Genomic DNA, 19,991 nt, shown 5'->3' with positions numbered 1-19,991 from the left:
ATTCGATGGAAACAAAATATCCCTACACATTTCGATCTAGCATGGCCTTGTTCAGGGGATATCTTTCCTCAGTTTTTTCCACAAAGAAAGTACATCATTTTCTTTTCCTGAGATACTGGGAAATGTTGTTTTGTGTCTGTGCAATGGAAATCTCAGTGTTGTAACAAAAAACATGAAAATGTTAAAAACTTGATTAAAACAAAAAAACACATAAACATATGTTCAATACTATCTTGTTATAATTCACAGCTTTTTGAGTCCTTTAAATTTCATTGTGCCATGTAGAAATAAACAAGGACTGTAATAAAATATCCAAGATATTTATCATTTATGTGAATTCTATCTCTAATTCATTTGTGTTACACTGAGTCCACCCTATCTATTAAATTCAGATCCCATTATTTGAATCATGTTTTATATGTCTTTTGCAACTATGGGCCTATTTATGAGTGTGGCAGTCCTCAGACTGCCACAGTTGCGGTGGCTGTCAGACCGCCACAGTTGGGCAATCCAAACGCCACATTATGAGGTTGGCAGACAGCTCCATCAACCTACCACCGTCTCCGCTGGGATCGAGATCCCGACGAGCTAACTGCGGATGCAGGTTGCAATCAGTTAGGGCGCACTGAACACAGCACCGCCCTGCTGATTGCAGCCTGGTTTTTGGACAGCCTTTTCATGGCGGTTTTACCGCTATGAAAAGGCTGGCAGAGAACAGGTGCAGGGGGCACAGGGGGTCATGGGCAGTGCAGAGGTCCCTCTGCCTAGCGCCCTCATAATGAGCACTGTCTGCAGCCACTACAGTGGCAAACACCTTGTCGGGAGTTTGGCAGACGGGTGTTCCCGTCCACCAAACTTATAATCGGGCCCTATGTCTTTCCATAATGCAAGACTCAAATTTCTCCAATCTTTCAATACATTTACTAGGATTCATCAAGTTCATCATGAATGCTGGAGTCCATTTTTTTAGCACTATATATATAAATTACCCCCCAGTTATGGTTAAGACCACGTTTCCATAGGAGAAGTATTTTTGTTATACTTATAACAATGGTGCTGTTTGACACATTGTCACAAAACTTTCCAAAAAACAGTCCCATCCACCTCAGCTCCTTCTTGGAAAGTTTTTGGGTGCTCTGTCGAGTGGGAGAAGAGAAAAGGAGGGGGTCCCAAAACACATATTCCCAATCCATTTCTCCTTAAAAAATAGACACAGCTACAGCTAAAATGGCTGAAAGTAATTATGCCAAATTTGGCAGAAAGCTACACCTTAATCCACAAAGCGTGCTTTTTATGATTTGATGTAAATCCATTCAGGAGTATTTGAGAAATAAAGGGTAAAAAATATAGATATTTCACACTGCGAAGGGTTCGCAGAAACAACAGATCTTGAGATAAGATCTGACTGGTTGCCACCACATCAACAAAGCAGTGTTGACAGTCAGATGGCGGTCCAACCTCCACATTACGACCGTGGCGGAGCCGCCAAGATCCGACCACTGGCAGCACCAGATTGCTGCCGGTTGACAGCATGGTGGTGCCCGTGGTCTTAATCTGCCATGGCAGCGCTACAAACAGCACTGACCTGTGGATTACGGGTTCCCTCTCTGCCAGCTTTTGCATGGCAGTTCCACCACCATGCAAAGGCTGGCAGAGACCGGGTGCAGAGGCCCCACAGGGGCCCCTGCATTGCCCATGCACTTGGCATAGGCAGTACAGGGGCCCCCATGGACAGCCAGTCTTGCTTTCACTGCATGAATTACGAGCTGGCGTCAATGTTGTGGACTGTTTCCCGCTGGGCCAGTGGGCCGAAAACCGGAGTGGCGGTTTTCGGTCATAAAGAGTTTGGCGGCAGCCTCCGCCGCCCTCTAAACTCAAAATGAGGGCCTGAGTCTCCTGTCCTGGAAGTAAGTGTAAAAAACTATATAAGGGCATGAGCTATAGTTACTTAAGATAATTAGAACTGGTGAATTTCAGTGGTTTTATTTATTTAATGATGTGTTTTACCTGACAGTTCTATCTCACTATAACGTCCCCATCACAAGATTGTCATGAGGATCCCTATACTGAGTGGCACCTCAGGCCCAGCAAGAGACAATGCTCCATGCCCCGGGGGGGACATCGGAACATTGGACTTCCGGAAGTCAGAAGTACTTCCGGGTAACATCAGGTCTAAAGGCGGAGCGAGCTGCAGGGGAAGGGGCCTGTGGCTGGGATGACGCAGGAACACAGAGGAAGATGCCAGAGCACGAGAAAGAAGACGTGAGATTTGAGGAGTTCTGGAGGCGGGAAGGAGAAGACGAGGGACCCGAGGACTTCAGAAACTGTTAAGGGGAAGACACAGGACCTGAACAACAGACCTGTGAGAGGGAGAGAACGCACCAGAAATCACACAGAGGACCACAAACCCCAGGAGCAGATGGAGGACACCCAAAGGTCATCAACCCCTGCCACGTCCCAGCAGGGACGTGGCTTCACGGGGTATGGTCATTTTTTAAGAAGGACAAGGCCACAGAGGGTGGGGAAGTGTGAGAAAGGGTGGGGTGGGGATTTATCGTACCTGGGACTGTCAGGTACTCTGGTTTAATTTTTCCTCACTATAAGAGCACCAAAGGAGGCAGGCTCGGGGAGCACCAGCTGAAAAGGCCCCTCTTGCACAGTTGTATAAAACATGCTCCTTTTGTCACATATGTTCTAAAAACCCCACCTACCCTTACGAGCACTCACCTTTATCCCACCTGATATCCCAAAGACTTAACCCACTTACCTGACCTTGGATCGTTTTGATATTCCTCAGAGGTAGGTTGGCCGGAGCAAACCCCGCAATCGGAAGCCACTCTTCCCACCTGCAAGAGACAGAACGAAGAAGAGTATTAGCAGTGTTTAGATAAAGACTACACAAAAGGACATCAGAGAGATTCTAAGTGACAAATATATGTAACAGAGTAAAATAAAGTAACCTCTTAACCAAATCGGGCCTATCCACTACTTCTTCCAGATAGATACCCACGGCAAAAGTGGTGTCAGAAGTGGGATTTTGGCTCCCAAAGAACATATTAGCCGTGATTATGGAGCCCAATATTATGATGGACGAGATGGTACGGCAACCTGCAAAGGGCCAGAGACATCAGTTAGTAATCGAAGACCAAGTGAAAACTTCACAAAGGGACAGAGAACAGCTAGGAAGCACTAAAGTTTCAGGCAACCCTTATTGCTAATAACCCACTGGTACATGAGACAGCGCTCCAAAAAACGAATGGGAACCATTGCAAGCTCGAAAGTTCACCCTAATGTAATCAACTTGGTACTCCAAAAGTATGCAGCAGGGGAAGTCCATGATGCCTTATTTATTAATTTTGAGAGGGTAGCCACGTCAGCCACCTGGCCAATGGAACATTAGAGCCAGTATATAGCCCCTTTGTTAACAGGCAAATTACAAACGGCCTATCAAGCCGCTAATCATGGAGGAAACAACCCCTATAAAGACGTGATAAAGGCTATATTGGAAAGGCTTGGTTATGATAGTGAACAATATTGAATAAAATTCAGAAAGGAGAAATAGGGGACTCATGATAACCCAAGGGCCCTGTTTTACTGAATACAAGATCTCATACTTCAGTGGTTAAGACCTGATAAATCCACCAAGGAAGAGATGGTGAATAAAATACTAGTGAAATAGTTCTTGGAGGCTTTCCCTGGACCCACCCAACTGTGAATCCGATAACATCCAGATATAATGGTCCCCTTTGCCATTGACTTAGCCAGTGCCTATCATCGTACAGTTGAGACCAGAGGATAAACTCCTTGTGGAACCGTTTCCCCACCACAGGGAGGAAAAGCTAGCATTCCAGCCAAGCCATCTCATAGAGGTCTTCTAGAAGTCTCTAGAATACTTCAACCCTCGGGAAAAGACCTAGCACAACAGACCCAGTGTTATAACCATGCACAATGGAGCCACTTAGCCCGTAACTGTCCTCATAGGGCACAAAGTCCCGAACCCATGGAAGTAGGTCTATCGAGAAGGAGAGTATGTTGCACGACCAACAAAAACTCCAAATATATTCTTGAAATGACAATAAATGATCGACCAGCTAGGGTCTTGGTTGATTCTGGGTGTCGAAACTCTGTAATTGAGGCTGATGTGGTATCCTCTCATCAGTGGAAGGAAGATGAAAAAACAGCCATTACTTATGTTCATGGAGAAACAGGAATATATCCATTAGCTCAGGTTGAGATTGAGTGAAGAGGTTATAAGTAACCTCTCAAGGTGGGAGGAATTCACCACCTGATAGAAGACCTCATCCTTGGAACTGATTATGGTGATTTTTCCTTCATATTGAGCAAAGCAGCTGAAAAAGAGGATACTCATAGATGGTTGTTAGAGGCCCCTTACTGTAGAGAAATCATAGAGGAAGGTAAGAAGAAGAAAACAAGCCGTAAGGCGAGAAGGGAAAATAAGAAGAAACACCTTACAGCTATTCTACCACATGTACGTTCCTTCTCTCCCACAGTACCTCCTGGGGGGAATCACCCAGGAAGTTTTCAGACATGCCATAGGGAAGATCCATCACTCCAAAACGCATGGGCTCAGGTCGTTCCTGAGGTCCCCGAAAAGGTAGGAATAACATTTATGGGCGAGGGGGTTTGCTTTATAGAAATGTAAAGAACTATGATACATTACATACCCAGCTGATAGTACCAGGTCCCTATATATTACAAGTCCTCCATTTAGCCCACAGCCAAAAGGCTAAAAGACAGAAAATTATCTTCTCAGCCGTTTCTATTGGCCTGGGGTCTATTCTGATATATGGAGATTTTATGCCTCTTGCACTCAATGCCAGGTTACTAACTCCCACCGACTTCCCAAAGCACTATTGTATCCTTTACCTATCATTGATGTACCCTTTTCAAGGGTAGGTATGGATCTGGTAGGTCCCTTGCTGACTTCCTCCAAAGGATACCAATTTATATTGGTACTTGTTGATTATGCAACAAGGTATCCTGAAGCTATTCCCCTGAAAAGTATGACAACCAGAACAGTGGCTCAAGCCATGATTGAACTCTTCTCCAGAGTTGGGTTCCCTAAGGAACTTCTAACAGATCAAGGCACCCTATTCATGTCAAAACTCATGACCCAAATATGTGACATGTTAGGTATAAAACAATTAGGCACATATTTTTATCACCCACAAACAGACAGTCTTATAGAGAGATATAATCAAACGATTAAGTCTCTCCTGAAGAAAACCATTTTGGATGCAGGCCGGGACTGGGATAAAAAACTCCCCCTGGTCCTTTCTGCCATCCATACCCATATTCACTCTTCCACCGGCCACAGTCCATTCAAACTATTCTTTAGGCGGCAGTCTAGAACTCTGTTAGATATGGCAACAGAGCAGTGGGAAGAAGAGGAGGATGATGGTAAGGACCTCCTTGAATATACATGTACTGTTAAGGAAAATCTACACTCCTTATGGACAGAGGTCCGGAATCAGATGGAGAAGACCCAAGAGAAACAAAAGCATTATTATGACCAGACCAGTAAACTACGAGAACTTCCAGTCAGTAGCAAAGTGCTCATACTCCTCCCCTTCTCCTATAATAAATTCCTTGCTAAATGGCAGGGGCCAAATCTGGTGATAGAAAAAGTGTCCCCAGTCACTTCCAAAATAATGGCTCCCCATGCAAGAAAGATGGTCAGATATACCACATTAATTTACTAAAAGAATGGAAAGAGACAGAGGCAAGCTTTTATATACCCCTGTGTCGTTTATTACTAACAGCCAGCCTTTAGACATTCACTGCCCCCAACAAGCGAAGGAAGAGAAAAAAGTTATACCTAATATAAAAAGCAACCTTACAGAAGAACAAAGGAAACAAGTGTTAGATTTAATAGACCAAACAAAGACGTCTTTTCCTCAACACCGGGACGTACAACACTCACCCAGTATAACATCCACACTGAACCGGGAAAACGTATCCTCTTAAAACCATATTGAATTTTGGAAGCCTGCTGCAAAGAAGTGGAGAATGAAGTAACAAAAATGCTAGAAGGGGATATTATTGAACCCTCCACAAGCCCATGGTGTTCCCCTATTGTACTGGTGCCCACACCAGATGATATCCTTCAGTTTTGTATAGACATTTGTCAGTTAAATTCCATATCTAAATTTGATACTTATCCCATGCCCCAGGTGGATGAACTGATTGAGCAACTAGGAACAGCCCAATACTTCACCACATTAGATCTCACAAAGGGGTATTGGCAAATAACTCTGTCTCTCGAGAAAAGACCGCTTTTTCCACTCCATCTGGTCTTTACCATTTTAAAGTAAATACCCTTCGGACTACATGGGGCCCCTGCAACATTCCAGAGATTGATGAATAGTCTTCTCCGGTACCATAGAACCCATGCAGGTGCTTATCTTGATGATATTGTCATTTTCAGCCTTTCATGGGACTCACATCTACGACATCTTGAGTCGGTTCTGGCGACACTCCAGGAAGCTGTTCGGACTGCAAACCTCCTGTAAGTGTTGAGCAGTTCAGGAGTCTATCCAGTACCTCGGATACTACATAACACAAGGCACTATAAGACCTCAAGTGGACAAAGTAAAGGCCATCCAGGAAATTCCATATCCAAACACACAAAAAAGTCAGATTTGATCCTTTTTAGGACTAATTGGGTATTACAGCAGGTTCATCCCTCACTTTGCAGATAAAGCAGCTCCTCTCACTGATCTTCTACAAACCAAAAGACCCAACAAAGTAACCAAGCTTACTTCACAACAAGAAAGCTTTAACAATCTTAAAGTCATCTTATGTGACAATCCTGTCCTCTGATGTCCTGACTTTTCTAAACCTTTTATTTTATAGACCAACGCTTCTAATCAAGGACTGGGAGCAGTTCTAGCACAACCCGATAGACTAAACCATCTTCAACCAGTAATATGCATTAGCCGTAAACTGCTACCCAGAGAGCAGCATTATCCTACCATATAAAAATAATGGTTATGTATAAAATGGGCAGCTTAAAGCCCTCCAATATTTCTTGTTCGGATGGTCCTTTACCTTACTCACAGATCATGCGCCTTTAGCGTGGCTTTCGCGTCACAAAGATACTACTTCCAGAACTTTAAATTAGTTTCTAGTGTTACTTTCCCTTTTCCTTTCAGACACTTCATCTTTCTGGCAAGCACCAGAAAACAGCGGACTACCTGTCTCATATACCAGTATCCACATTGCCCGATCAGCCATGCCGGGAAGGGGAGTCCTGTCACAAGGTCGTCGTGACGAACCCTACACTGAGTGGCACCTCGGGCCGAGCAAGAGACAACACTCCGTGCCCCGGGGGGACATCGGAACATTGGACTTCTGGAAGTGAGAAGTACTTCTGTGTAACATTAGGTGTAAAAGCGGAGTGAGACGCAGGGGAAGGGGCCTCTTGATGGTATGACGCGGGAACACAGAGGAAGACACCACAGCACGAGAAAGAAGACGTGGGACCTGAGGAGTTTTGGAGGTGGGAAGGAGAAGACACGTGACCCGAGGACTTCAGCAGCAGTGAAGGGGAAGACGTGGGACCTGAACAACGGACTCATGAAAGGCAGAGAAAGCATCAGGAATCATGTGGAGGACTGCAAACCGGGAGCGTACAGAGGGCATTCAAAGGCCATCAACCCCTGTCATGACCCTGAATGGACACAGCTTCACAAGGTACGGTCATTTTTTAAGAAGGACAAGGCCACAGAGAGTGGGGAAGCATGAGAAAGGGAGGTGTGGGAATGTATCGTACCTAGGGCTTGTTGGGCACTCTGGTTTAATTTTTCCTCCCTATAAGAGCACCAAGAGAGACAGGCTCGGGGGAGCACTAGCTGAGAAGACCCCTCTCGCATGGTTGTATAAAGCATGCTCTTCTTACCACGATATCCCAAATCCCCACCTACCCACACGGGCACTCCCCTTTATCGCACCCGATATCCCAAAGACTTAACCTACTTACGTGACCTTGGATCCTTTTGATATTCCTCCGAGATCAGCTGGCCAGAGCAAACACTGCGATCGAAGCCTCTCTTCCCGCCTGCAAAAGATAGACAGAAGAAGAGTATTAACTGTGTTTAGAGAAAATTCAGATGAAGACTACACACAAGGACATCAGAGAGATTCTGAGTGACAAATATATGTAACAGAGTAAAATAAAGTAACCGCCTTAACTAAAACGAGCCTGTTCACTAGTTCTTCCAGAGAGATACCCATGACAGTGTCTTTAACATTTGTTTTTTTCAGTGAATTTCTAAGGTTTTCTAATGCAAAATTACCATACCTAACTATAATGTCACTTTAACCTTTGTATTTTTTAGTGAATTTATCTGTATATAGACTTTATTTGTAGACTTTACGATGTAGGGTAAAGGCATGTGTTACGAAGTCATAAGTGTTATTACAACATGTTGTGAAGGTCAATGCATTGTAAAGACCTATGTTCTTAAATCTGAAATTCTTGCAGAAGAGATTTTTTTAAATCTTTGGCCATGAGGTATCTTATTCATTTAAGTAGTCTTTATAGATAGTTCAAAAGTGTTAATCCATTGCAAGATATTACGAGTGAAGAATAGCAAGTTCGTTTTTAAACACCTGTTTCTTTGAATAATATATTGGTCAAAAATCACTGTTTCAGGGTGGTTTCGAAAAAGTCTGTACTTGATTTTTTTTGCCACATTTTTAGATTAGTTCTTGGGGTTTATGGTTTTATTTAAGTTCATATGAGCTTTAATGAGATGATTTAAAGAGTTGTTTGAAGCCATTTGTTCAACAATGGAGTAAAGGCTCGTAAAATACACATGCCCTTCAAGTGTGTGCAGGCCAGTTCAGCTAAGGGTACACAGCTATAACAACTCTTTCATTCTCATCAGGCAAGAATTTTCAGGCAGGTCAGCACAGTAGTGTAAATATGGTGTCTCTAAAGGCAGACATCACTGATGGTCATCTATGGAAGGCTATCAGGTCACTGAGAAGGCTAGAAACAAAAGCATAAATTGTTTTAACTAAAGCAGCTAATGTTAGGGCAATACCCCTAGCTCATTTATCTTAATTTAAGAGCCCAGGAAGGCATCAGTAGGGGGGTCCTTAACCCCTTAGCTGCTGGGCCTTTTCCGCCCCAGTGCTGAGCCCTTTTTTGGCTATTTGGGGTAGTTCGCGCTTAGGGCTTCATAACTTTTTGTCCACATAAGCTAACCACGCCAAATTTGCGTCCTTTTTTTCCAACATCCTAGGGATTCTAATGGTACCCAGAGTTTGTGGTTTCCCCTGGAGGAGACCAAGAAAATAGCCAAAATACAGTGAAAATTTTGTTTTTTCCAAAAAAATGGGAAAAAGGGCTGCCGAAGAAGGCTTGTGGTTTTTTCCCTGAAAATGCCATCAACAAAGGGTTCCTGGTGCTGAAATCACTATCTTCCCACCTTTCAGGAACGGGCAGACTTGAATCAGAAAACCACATTTTTCAACACAAATTTGGCATTTTACTGGGACATACCCCATTTTTACTATATTTGGTGCTTTCAGCCTCCTTCCAGTTAGTGACAGGAATGGGTGTGAAACCAATGCTGGATCCCGGAATGCTACACATTTCTGAAAACTAGACAAAATTCTGAATTCAGCAAGGGGTCATTTGTGTAGATCCTACAAGGTTTTCCTACAGAAAATAACAGCTGAAATAAAAAAATATTGAAATTGAGCTGAAAACAACAGCCATTTTTCTTTATGTTTTACTCTGTAACTTTTTCCTGCGATGTCAGATTTCTGAAAGCAATATACCGTTTTGTCTGCTGGACTCTTCTGGTTGCGGGGATATAAAGGGCTTGTAGGTTCATCAAGAACCCTAGGTACCCAGAGCTAATAAATGAGCTGCACCCTGCAGTTGGTTTTCATTCTATACTGGGTATACAGCAATTAATTTGCTGAAATATGAAGAGTGAAAAAGAGGTATCAAGAAAACCTTTGCATTTCCAAAATGGGATCAAGATAAGGTTTTGAGGAGCAGTGGTTATTTGCACATCGCTGAATTCCGAGGTGCCCATACTAGCATGTGAAATGCAGGGCATTTCTCAAATAGACGTCTTTTTTACACACTCTCTTATATTTGGAAGGAAAAAATTTAGAGAAAGATAAGGGGCAATAACACTTGTTTTGCTATTCTATGTTCCCCCAAGTCTCCCGATAAAAATGATACCTCACTTGTGTGGGTAGGCCTAGTGCCCGCGACAGGAAATGCCCAAAACACAACATGGACACATCCTATTTTTTTTATAGAAAACACAGCTGTTTTTTCCAAAGTGCCTACCTGTAGATTTTGGCCTCTAGCTCAGCCGGCACATAGGGAAACCTACCGAACCTGTGCATTTTTGAAAACTAGAGACCTAGGGGAATCCAAGATGCGGTGACTCGTGGGGCTCTGACCAGGTTATGTTACCCAGAATCCTTTGCAAACCTCAAAAAGTGGCTAAAAAAACAAGTTTTCCTAACATTTCGGTGACAGAAAGTTCTGGAATCTGAGAGGAGCCTCAAATTTCCTCCCACCCAGCGTTCCCCCAAGTCTCCCGATAAAAATGATACCTCACTTGTGTGGGTAGGCCTAGCGCCCGCGACAGGAAACGCCCCAAAGCGCAACGTGGACACATCCAAATGTTTGGAAGAAAACAGAGGTGTTTTTTGCGAAGTGCCTACCTGTAGACTTTGGCCTCTAGCTCAGCCGGCACCTAGGGAAACCTACCAAACCTGTGCATTTCTGAAAACTAGAGACCTAGGGGTATCCAAGGAGGGGTGACTTGCGGGGCTCGGACCAGGTTCTGTTACCCAGAATCCTTTGCAAACCTCAAAAAGTGGCTAAAAAAACAAGTTTTCCTCACATTTCGGTGACAGAAAGTTCTGGAATCTGAGAGGAGCCTCAAATTTCCTTCCACCCAGCGTTCCCCCAAGTCTCCCGATAAAAATGATACCTCACTTGTGTGGGTAGGCCTAGCGCCCGCGACAGGAAACACCCCAAAGCACCACGTGGACACATCCAAATTTTTGGAAGAAAACAGAGGTGTTTTTTGCGAAGTGCCTACCTGTAGATTTTGGCCTCTAGCTCAGCCGGCACCTAGGGAAACCTACCAAACCTGTGCATTTCTGAAAACTAGAGACCTAGGGGAATCCAAGGAGGGGTGACTTGCGGGGCTCGGATCAGGTTCTGTTACCCAGAATCCTTTGCAAACCTCAAAAAGTGGCTAAAAAAACAAGTTTTCCTCACATTTCGGTGACAGAAAGTTCTGGAATCTGAGAGGAGCCACAAATTTCCTTCCACCCAGCGTTCCCCCAAGTCTCCCGATAAAAATGATATCTCACTTGTGTGGGTAGGCCTAGCGCCCGCGACAGGAAATGCCCCAAAACACAACGTGGACACATCACATTTTTTCATAGAAAACAGTGCCTACCTGTGGATTTTGTCCTCTAGCTCAGCCGGCACCTGGGGAAACCTAGCAAACCAGCACATTTTTGAAAACTAGAAACCCAGGGGAATCCAAGATGAGGAGACTTGTGGGGCTTGGACCAGGTTCTGTTACCCAGAATCCTTTGCAAACCTCAAAATGTGGCTAAAATAACACGTTTTCCTCACATTTCGGTGACAGAAAGTTCTGGAATCTGAGAGGAGCCATAAATTTCCTTCCACCCAGCGTTCCCCCAAGTCTCCCGATAAATATGATACCTCACTTGTGTGGTTAGGCCTGGTGCCTGCGACAGGAATAGATCACACAACGGTCAATGTTGGTCCTTACGTGAGGCAGCTGTTGACCCTGGGGTGATCCATTCCTGACACAGGCACTAGGTGTAGGCACTCAAGTGGGGTAGTGTTTTTATCAGGACAGGTGAGGAGTCACTGGGTGGTAGGAATGTTATGGATCCCAGCATATTCCTGTAGTTTGTGTGACAGAAATGCGAGAAAAATTGAGTTTTTTTTCAACATTTCAGCTTTGCAGGGTATTCTGGGTAAGAAAACTTTGGGGAATCCACACAAGTCACACTTCTGTGGACTCCCCCGAATGTCTAGTTTCCAGAAATGTTTGGGTTTAGTGTGTTTCTCTATATGGCCGCCGAATCCAGGACCAAAAACACAGGTGCCTGCCTTACAAAACCAGTTTGTTTTGCCATAGACAATTTTGATGTCTCCACAATATGATTTGGGTGGTGGAATTTGGGGCTGAACTAAATTGGGGAGCTCCCAAGAGAGCACTCTCTCTCTGCTTGCCGCCGCATTCACCTGCTCTCTGGGTTGGCCTAACCCACTATTACCCAGTTGCACGAACAGCTTGCGAAGGGACAGCAGGACTGTCCTCATCACCTCCCTCATAATGTACTGGAAGAGGAGTTATCGAATGGGACTCCTCTGACTGAAAAATCACTCCCAGAGTCTGCGCCATTGTCCTATCCCTCAGATGCTGTCTCAGTATCTGATGTCTCAGTCTCTGATCCTATGTCAGAGCGGTCCTCTATAACCCGAGTGCAGGCAGCAGTCATCCATCAAGATGCCATCTCTACTATTGGCTAAACTGTTGCTCTAAAACACTAGCCTACGTAGACAGTCACAAAATCGATGGTGTGTGTGAGATACGTGCAACTGTAGAGGCCACCTTACCTGCGCTTCTTCCCTCAATCAGCACGTACTTTCAAGACACTCAAAAAACACCTTGTCACATACCATTCGTTACAGTCTTTAGCACCTCCTGCGCCCAGTCCAACAATCATTATTGGTGCTCCCACTCCCTCCTCCTCGGATTCCCTCATTACCACCCAGCAAAAGGGCCCTTCATCTCTCCATAGACTTTACTAATGTACTCAGCTATTTACATAAAATACAGATTTGCTCTTTGCAGTAGGCATATAAACCTTCTGCGCTTCTTTATGGCACTAAAACTGCCACTAGACAAGTCGGACCCTTTTCCCCCCAGGGAAACCACACACATATTGACAAAAGTGATATATATATGACAGCCAACCACCTGAAACTCAACTCAAGCAAAACCGAAATAATCCTCTTTGGCCCACACAAAAACACCTGGGACCCCTCATGGTGGCCCACCACGCTAGGCCCTGCACCCACCCCCGCCAACCACGCACGCAACCTCAGCATCATCCTAGACTCCTCCCTCTCGATGACCCAACAAATCAACGCTCTTACCTCCTCATGCTTCAACACACTCCGTATACTGAAAAACATTCAATGGATCCCCACAGAGACCAGAAAAACTGTCACTCACGCACTCATCAGCAGCAGGCTTGATTACGGAAACGCCCTCTACGCCGGCACCACTCTAAAACTCAAGAGCAAACTACACGCATCCAGAACTCAGCAGCACGACTCATCCTCGACCTCCGCCGACACGAACACATCTCTCCACACCTCAAATCCCTCCACTGGCTCCCCATTGACAAAAGGATCACCTTCAAGATCCTCATCCTCGCACACAAATCACTCCACAACACAGGCCCTGCCTACCTCAACGAGAGTCACCTTCCACACCCCCACACGAAACGTCCGCTCAGCTGACCTCTCTCTCGCCTCTGTCCCCCGCATCAAACACACCACCACCGGGGGCAGATCCTTCTCCTACCTTGCACCCAAAACCTGGAACGCCCTCACAACCCACCTTCGCAAGACCCAAAACCTACTTCTTTTCAGGCAGGGCCTCAAAACCTGGCTTTTCGAACAGTGAACCTCCCAGCCCCTTTCCCTCCCCCCGTCCCCCCCCCCAGCGCCTTGAGACCCTCACGGGTGAGTAGCGCGCTTTATAAATCTCTTTGATTGATATAGATCTACCTCTATATATATATATATCTATCTACATAGATATATCTATAGATATATCCATGTACCTAGATATATCTATCTACATAGATATATATAGATCTATATATACATCTATTTTTTTTTTGTTGTTGTATGGTTTCCTTGGGGGCCAAAATGGCCCCCAGGGAAACCCTACAACATCTAAAAAAAAATATTGCCCCCACAGGGGGTCACCCTGCCCACGGGCGACCCCCTGTCATTTTATTTTTTTATTTTTTTTGGAAAAAAAAAATAATCCCCTGGGGGGGCGCGATCGCTGTGCTGCGATCGGGGGCCAGGAAACACTTTCAGAAGGCCTCGTAAGAAAGGGGAGACTCTCCCCAGCACAGCTGCGATCGGGGGCCGAAACAGTTTCAGAAGGCCTCGTAAGAAAGGGGAGAGTCTCCCCTTTCTTACGAGGCCTTTTCAAAGTGTTTCCTGGCCCCCCGATCGCAGCACAGCTGCGATCGGGGGGCCAGGAAACCTGAAAGTGTTTCCTGGCCCCCGATCGCAGCACAGCTGCGATCGGGGGCCAGGAAACACTTTCAGGAAGGCCTCGTAAGAAAGGGGAGACTCTCCCCTTTCTTACGAGGCCTTCCCGAACGTGGGAAAGGCCGTTTTCCCCATCAAAGCAGGAAGCGGCCGCAAGGCTGCTTCCTGCTTTGATGGGGAAAACACCTTTGAAACGTCAGCGCGCCTCGCGGCGCACTGACGTCACAAAGGGGTGGGTGGGGGGCGGGGGGAGACACGGAAGCTTCCGTGTCTCCCGGGGGAAGTTTTAAAAAAAATAAAAAATCCTCGGGTGCGACGCACCCGAGGATTTATTAATACCCTTCCTGGTGTCGGCCACTGGTCGTGACCCGCACCAGGGAGGGTGTGTGGGCGTCGGCCAGTGGCCGACGCCCGCACCGAAAAGGTTAAAGTTCTGATATTATCATTGAAATAAAATTACTGATGAGAAAACTTGACATGGCGGGCTACTACTTTCCTATATCTAAGGCTCTAACCCAGAATGCAGCGAAAGTGTGCTGAAAATTACATGGCTGCCTTTTACGTTTTGTAAAGACAGCCATTTACCAAGCAATTACTGCCTTCTCATCGGCATGTACTGCAGTTACTTCGGTATGCCACAGCACAATATATAACTAAAGGCCTGATTGAGATCTTGGTGGATGAGTTACTCCATCACAATGGTGATGGTTATCCCGCCTGCCGAAATATAAATTCCATATATCCGCCAAGATCTCAATCAGGCCCTAAATATGTTAACACTTATAACTTTAACACTACTTACACTGTTTACACATACTAACAAAAATTAACATTTAAACCTCATAATTTATATTCCTGCCACTGTACATTGCTCCACTCTACAACAATCGCCTGTACAATGTTACACTGTAACAACTCCACTCTACACCACTCCACGCTGTCACTCCACTTAATGCTATTCTGCTGTATGCCAGCCCACTCTATCATGCGCCATTCTATGCCACTGCACTGTACACCAATCCACTGTTTGCTAGTCCACTGTATGCCGAGGAACTCTACGCGGCTCCAGTTTATGCCACTCCACTGTACCTCAATCCATGGTACACAACTCCACTGTATGCCACTCTACTGTATGCCACTACACTGTACCTCAATCCACGGTATGCAACTCCACTGTATGCCACTCCACTCTACGGTATTGGACTCCATGCCATTGCACTGTACACAACTTTACTATATGCTATTCCACTGTACGCCACTCCCTTCTACACCTCTACACCCTACACCACTCTACTCTACCCCATGCCACTCTATGCCACTCCACCATACGCTACTTCACTCTAGAATATTCTACTGTACACAACTCCATTCTATGCCACTACACTATCCACTCTACACCACTCCTCTATATGCTATTCCACTTGAGGCCACTTCACTCTGTGCCACTCCACTATACGGTATTCAACTGTACGTCACTCCACTGCACACCACTCCACTCTACGCTACTCCACTCTACACCACTGCTCTCTATGGTATTACACTGTACACAACTTCAATCTATGCCACTCCACTGTAGGCTATGCCCACTACCCCGCTCCACTGTATAACACTCCAATCTAAACTACTCCTCTGTACACCACTACTCAACTCTACGCTATTTCACTCAACACTATTCCACTATGTCACTGCACTCTATGCTATTCCACTGAGGGCCACTTCACTGTACGCTACTCTACGCCCCTCTATTGTAAGCCACTCCACTGAACACTACTCCACTCTACTACAGCCCAGTTTACGCTATTCCACTGTATGCCACCCCAGTCTATACCACGCCACTATATGACATTCCACTCTACGTTACTGCACTGTATGCCACTCCACTGTGCGTTACTCCTGTCTACAGCACTCCACTGTGTGCTATTCCACTCTCGCTCCACTGCACGCCACTCCTGTCTAGGTCACGCCAATGTACGCCACTCTACTGTATGCTACCACACTGTAAGTTAGTCACTGTATAACAAACCACTGTATGCCACCCCACTCTATGCTATTCCACTCTACTGCACTCCAATGCACGTGACTATAATCTACGCTACTCCACTGTACACTTTTCCACTCTACACCACTCCACTATATGTAACCCCGCTCTACGCTAGTCCTCTCTGTGCTACTTCACTGTGTGCCACTCCCCTCTACACCACTCCACTGTACGCTATTCCACTGTATTTAACCCAATTTATGCCACTCCACTGTACTCTATTCCACTATATGCCACTCCACTGTACAACACTCCAGTCTACGCTACTCAACTGTATGCCACTACACATCACTCCACTCTACGCTACTCCACTGTATGCCACTCTACTGTATGCTACTGTCCTCTACGCCCCTGCACTGTATGCCACTCTACTCCTCACCACTCCACTGTACGCTATTCCACTGTACGCCAATCCAACGTGCGCCACACCAATGTACACAATTGCAGTCTAGACTACTGCACTGTAGGCCACTCCACTCTACGGTATTCCACTATATGCCACTCCATTCTATGCTCCTACACTGTATGCCACTCTAATCTACACCACTCCACTGTACTCTATTCCACTGTACGTCACTCCACTCTACATCACTTCACTCTATGCTATTCCACTCCACGCCACTCCACTGTATGCTATTCCACTCTAGCCCACTCCACTCTATGACACTCCAGTCTACTCCACTGTACGCCACTATACTATATGCTACTCCAATCCACGCTATTCCATTCTACACTATTCCACTGTCTGCCACTCCACTCTATTATATCCCACCCTACTATGCTACTGCACTTTACGCTATTCCACAGTGTGCTACTCCACAGTATGCCACTCCACTCTAAGCTATCCCACTATATGCCTCTCCACTCTATGCGATTCCACTGTACGCAACTGGGTTCTACGCTACTCAACTGTATGCTATTTCACTCTACCCAACTATACTGTATGCCACTCAACTCTACGCTATTCTAATATATGCCACTCCACTCTGCACCATTCCAGTCTACACTATTACACTGTACACTACTCCAGGGTATGCCACTTCAGTCAACTGCACTGTATACTACTTAACTCTACAATACTGTGTGCCACTCCACTTTAAGCTATTCCACTGTACGCCACTCCACTCTACGCTATTCCGCTCCACACCACTCCACTGTATGTTATTTCAATCTAGCCCACTCCAACATACGACACTCGTCGATGCCACTCCACTGTATGCCACTACACTCTACGCTACCTCGATCTAAGCTATTCCACTCTATGCCACTCCATTCTACACTTTTCCACTGTTTGCCACTTCACTCTATGGCAGTTCAATCTACGCTATTCCACCCAATGATACTACTGCACTCCATGCTATTATACTGTGTGCTACTCCACTGTATGCCACTCCATTCTATGCCACTCCACTGTATGCTATTCCAGTCTACATCACTCCACTCTATGCCACTCCACTATACACTATTCAACTGTACGTCATTCCACTGCTCTCTATGCTATTCCACTGTACACAACTTCAGTTTATGCCACTCCATTCTACACTATTCCACTCCACTGTATGCTATTCCAATCTAGCTCCCCTGTACGACACTCGTCTATGCCACTCCACTGTACGCCAGTACACGCTACTTCAATATAAGCTATTCCACTCTACGCAACGCCACTCTACGATATTCCACTGTATGCCACTTCACTCTATGCCAGTCCAATCTACATTATTCCACCCTACTATGCAACTGCGCTCTATGTTATTCCACAATAAACCTCTCTACTCTATGCTATTCCACTGCACGCAACTGGACTCTACATCACTCAACAGTATGCTATTCCACTCCACCTGACTCCACTGTATGTCACTCCACTCTACGCTGTTCCAATGCTTGCCACTCTACTTTGCGCCACTCAAGTCTACACTATTACAGCGTATGCTACTCCACTGTAAGCCACTCCAGTCTTTGCTATTCAACTATACACGATTCCTCTCTATTCCACTCCACTCTACACCACTCCACTGTACACTATTCCACTGTATACCACACCACTGTACGCTTCTCCAGTGTACACAATTCTAGTCTAGGCTACTGCACTGTAGGCGACTCCATTCTGCTCTATTCCACTATATGCCACTCTGCTCTACATCACTCCACTCTATGCTATTACACTGTATGGCACTCCACTGTAAGCCACTCCACTTTATGCTATTTCATAGTACGCCACTCCACTGTACGCTATTACACTCCAGCCCACTTCACTCTACGGCATTACAGTCTACACCACTCCACTGTATGCCACTACACTCTATGGTACTCCAATCTACCTAATCCCACTCTATGCTACTCCACTCTACACTATTTCACTGTATGCACTCCACCCTATGCCAGTACTCTCTATACTATTCCATCCTACAATTGCTACTGCAACCTGTGCTATTCCACTGTGTGCTACTCCACTGTAAGACACTACACTCTACCTTACTCCACTATATACCACTCTACTCCATGGTATAACACTGCATGCACATGGACTCTAGGCCACTAAAATGTGTGCTATTCCATTCTACCTAACTCACTGCATGCCACTCCACTCACGCTATTTCAATATATGCCACTCCACTCTGCGCCACTCCAGTCTACACTATTACAGTGTATGCCACTCCAGTCTATGCTATTCTGCTATAAGCCACTCCAGTCCACCCTCTTGCACTATATGCAACTCCACTTCATGAGTCTACTGTATCCTGTTCAACTCTACCCCATTCCACTGTACGTTACTTCAGCCTACACCACTCCAATGTATGCCCCTACACTCTAAGCTACTCAACTCTACACTATTCCACTCTACACCACTCCACTGTAGGTCACTCCACTATAGGCCACTACACTCTATACCACTGCACTCTATGCTATTTCACTGTACACAACTGAAGTCTATGCCACTCCACTGTAGACTATTCCACGCTATCCCACTCCACTGTACAATACTCCAGTCTACGCCACTCCACTATACATCATTACACTTCTCCACTCTACTCCACTTCACTCTAAGACACTCCACTCTACATTATACCAATGTATGCAACACCACTCTACACTATTCTATTGTATGTTACTCCACTCCACTCCACTGTAAGCCACTCCACTCTCCACCACTCAACTCTACATGATTCCACTCTATGCCACTCCTCTCTATGCTACTCCACTGTAGACTACTCCATTCTACTGCAATCGACTCTATGTTATTCCACTGTACACACACTCTGCGCCACTCCACTCTATGCTGTTCCACTCAAACCAACTCCACTGTATGCCAATCCAGTCTACGCCACTCCACTATACGCCACTACACTCTATGCTATTCAACTATAATCTACTCCAGTATACGCCACTCCACTCTACACCACTCCAATCTATGCTATTGCAATGTGTGCCACTCCTCTGTATGCTACTCCAGTCTACGACACTCCACTGTGTGCTATTCCACTCAAACTCACTCCATTGTACATCACTCCAGTCTAGGCCACTCTAATGTATGCCACTCCACTATACACTGCTACACTCTATGTTATTCCACTGTATGTCACTCCACTGAACAGCATTCCA

This window comes from Pleurodeles waltl, chromosome 6 (genome assembly GCF_031143425.1).
Source record: "Pleurodeles waltl isolate 20211129_DDA chromosome 6, aPleWal1.hap1.20221129, whole genome shotgun sequence".
Taxonomy (NCBI): Eukaryota; Metazoa; Chordata; class Amphibia; order Caudata; family Salamandridae; genus Pleurodeles; species Pleurodeles waltl.
This window is presented reverse-complemented; position numbering follows the sequence as displayed.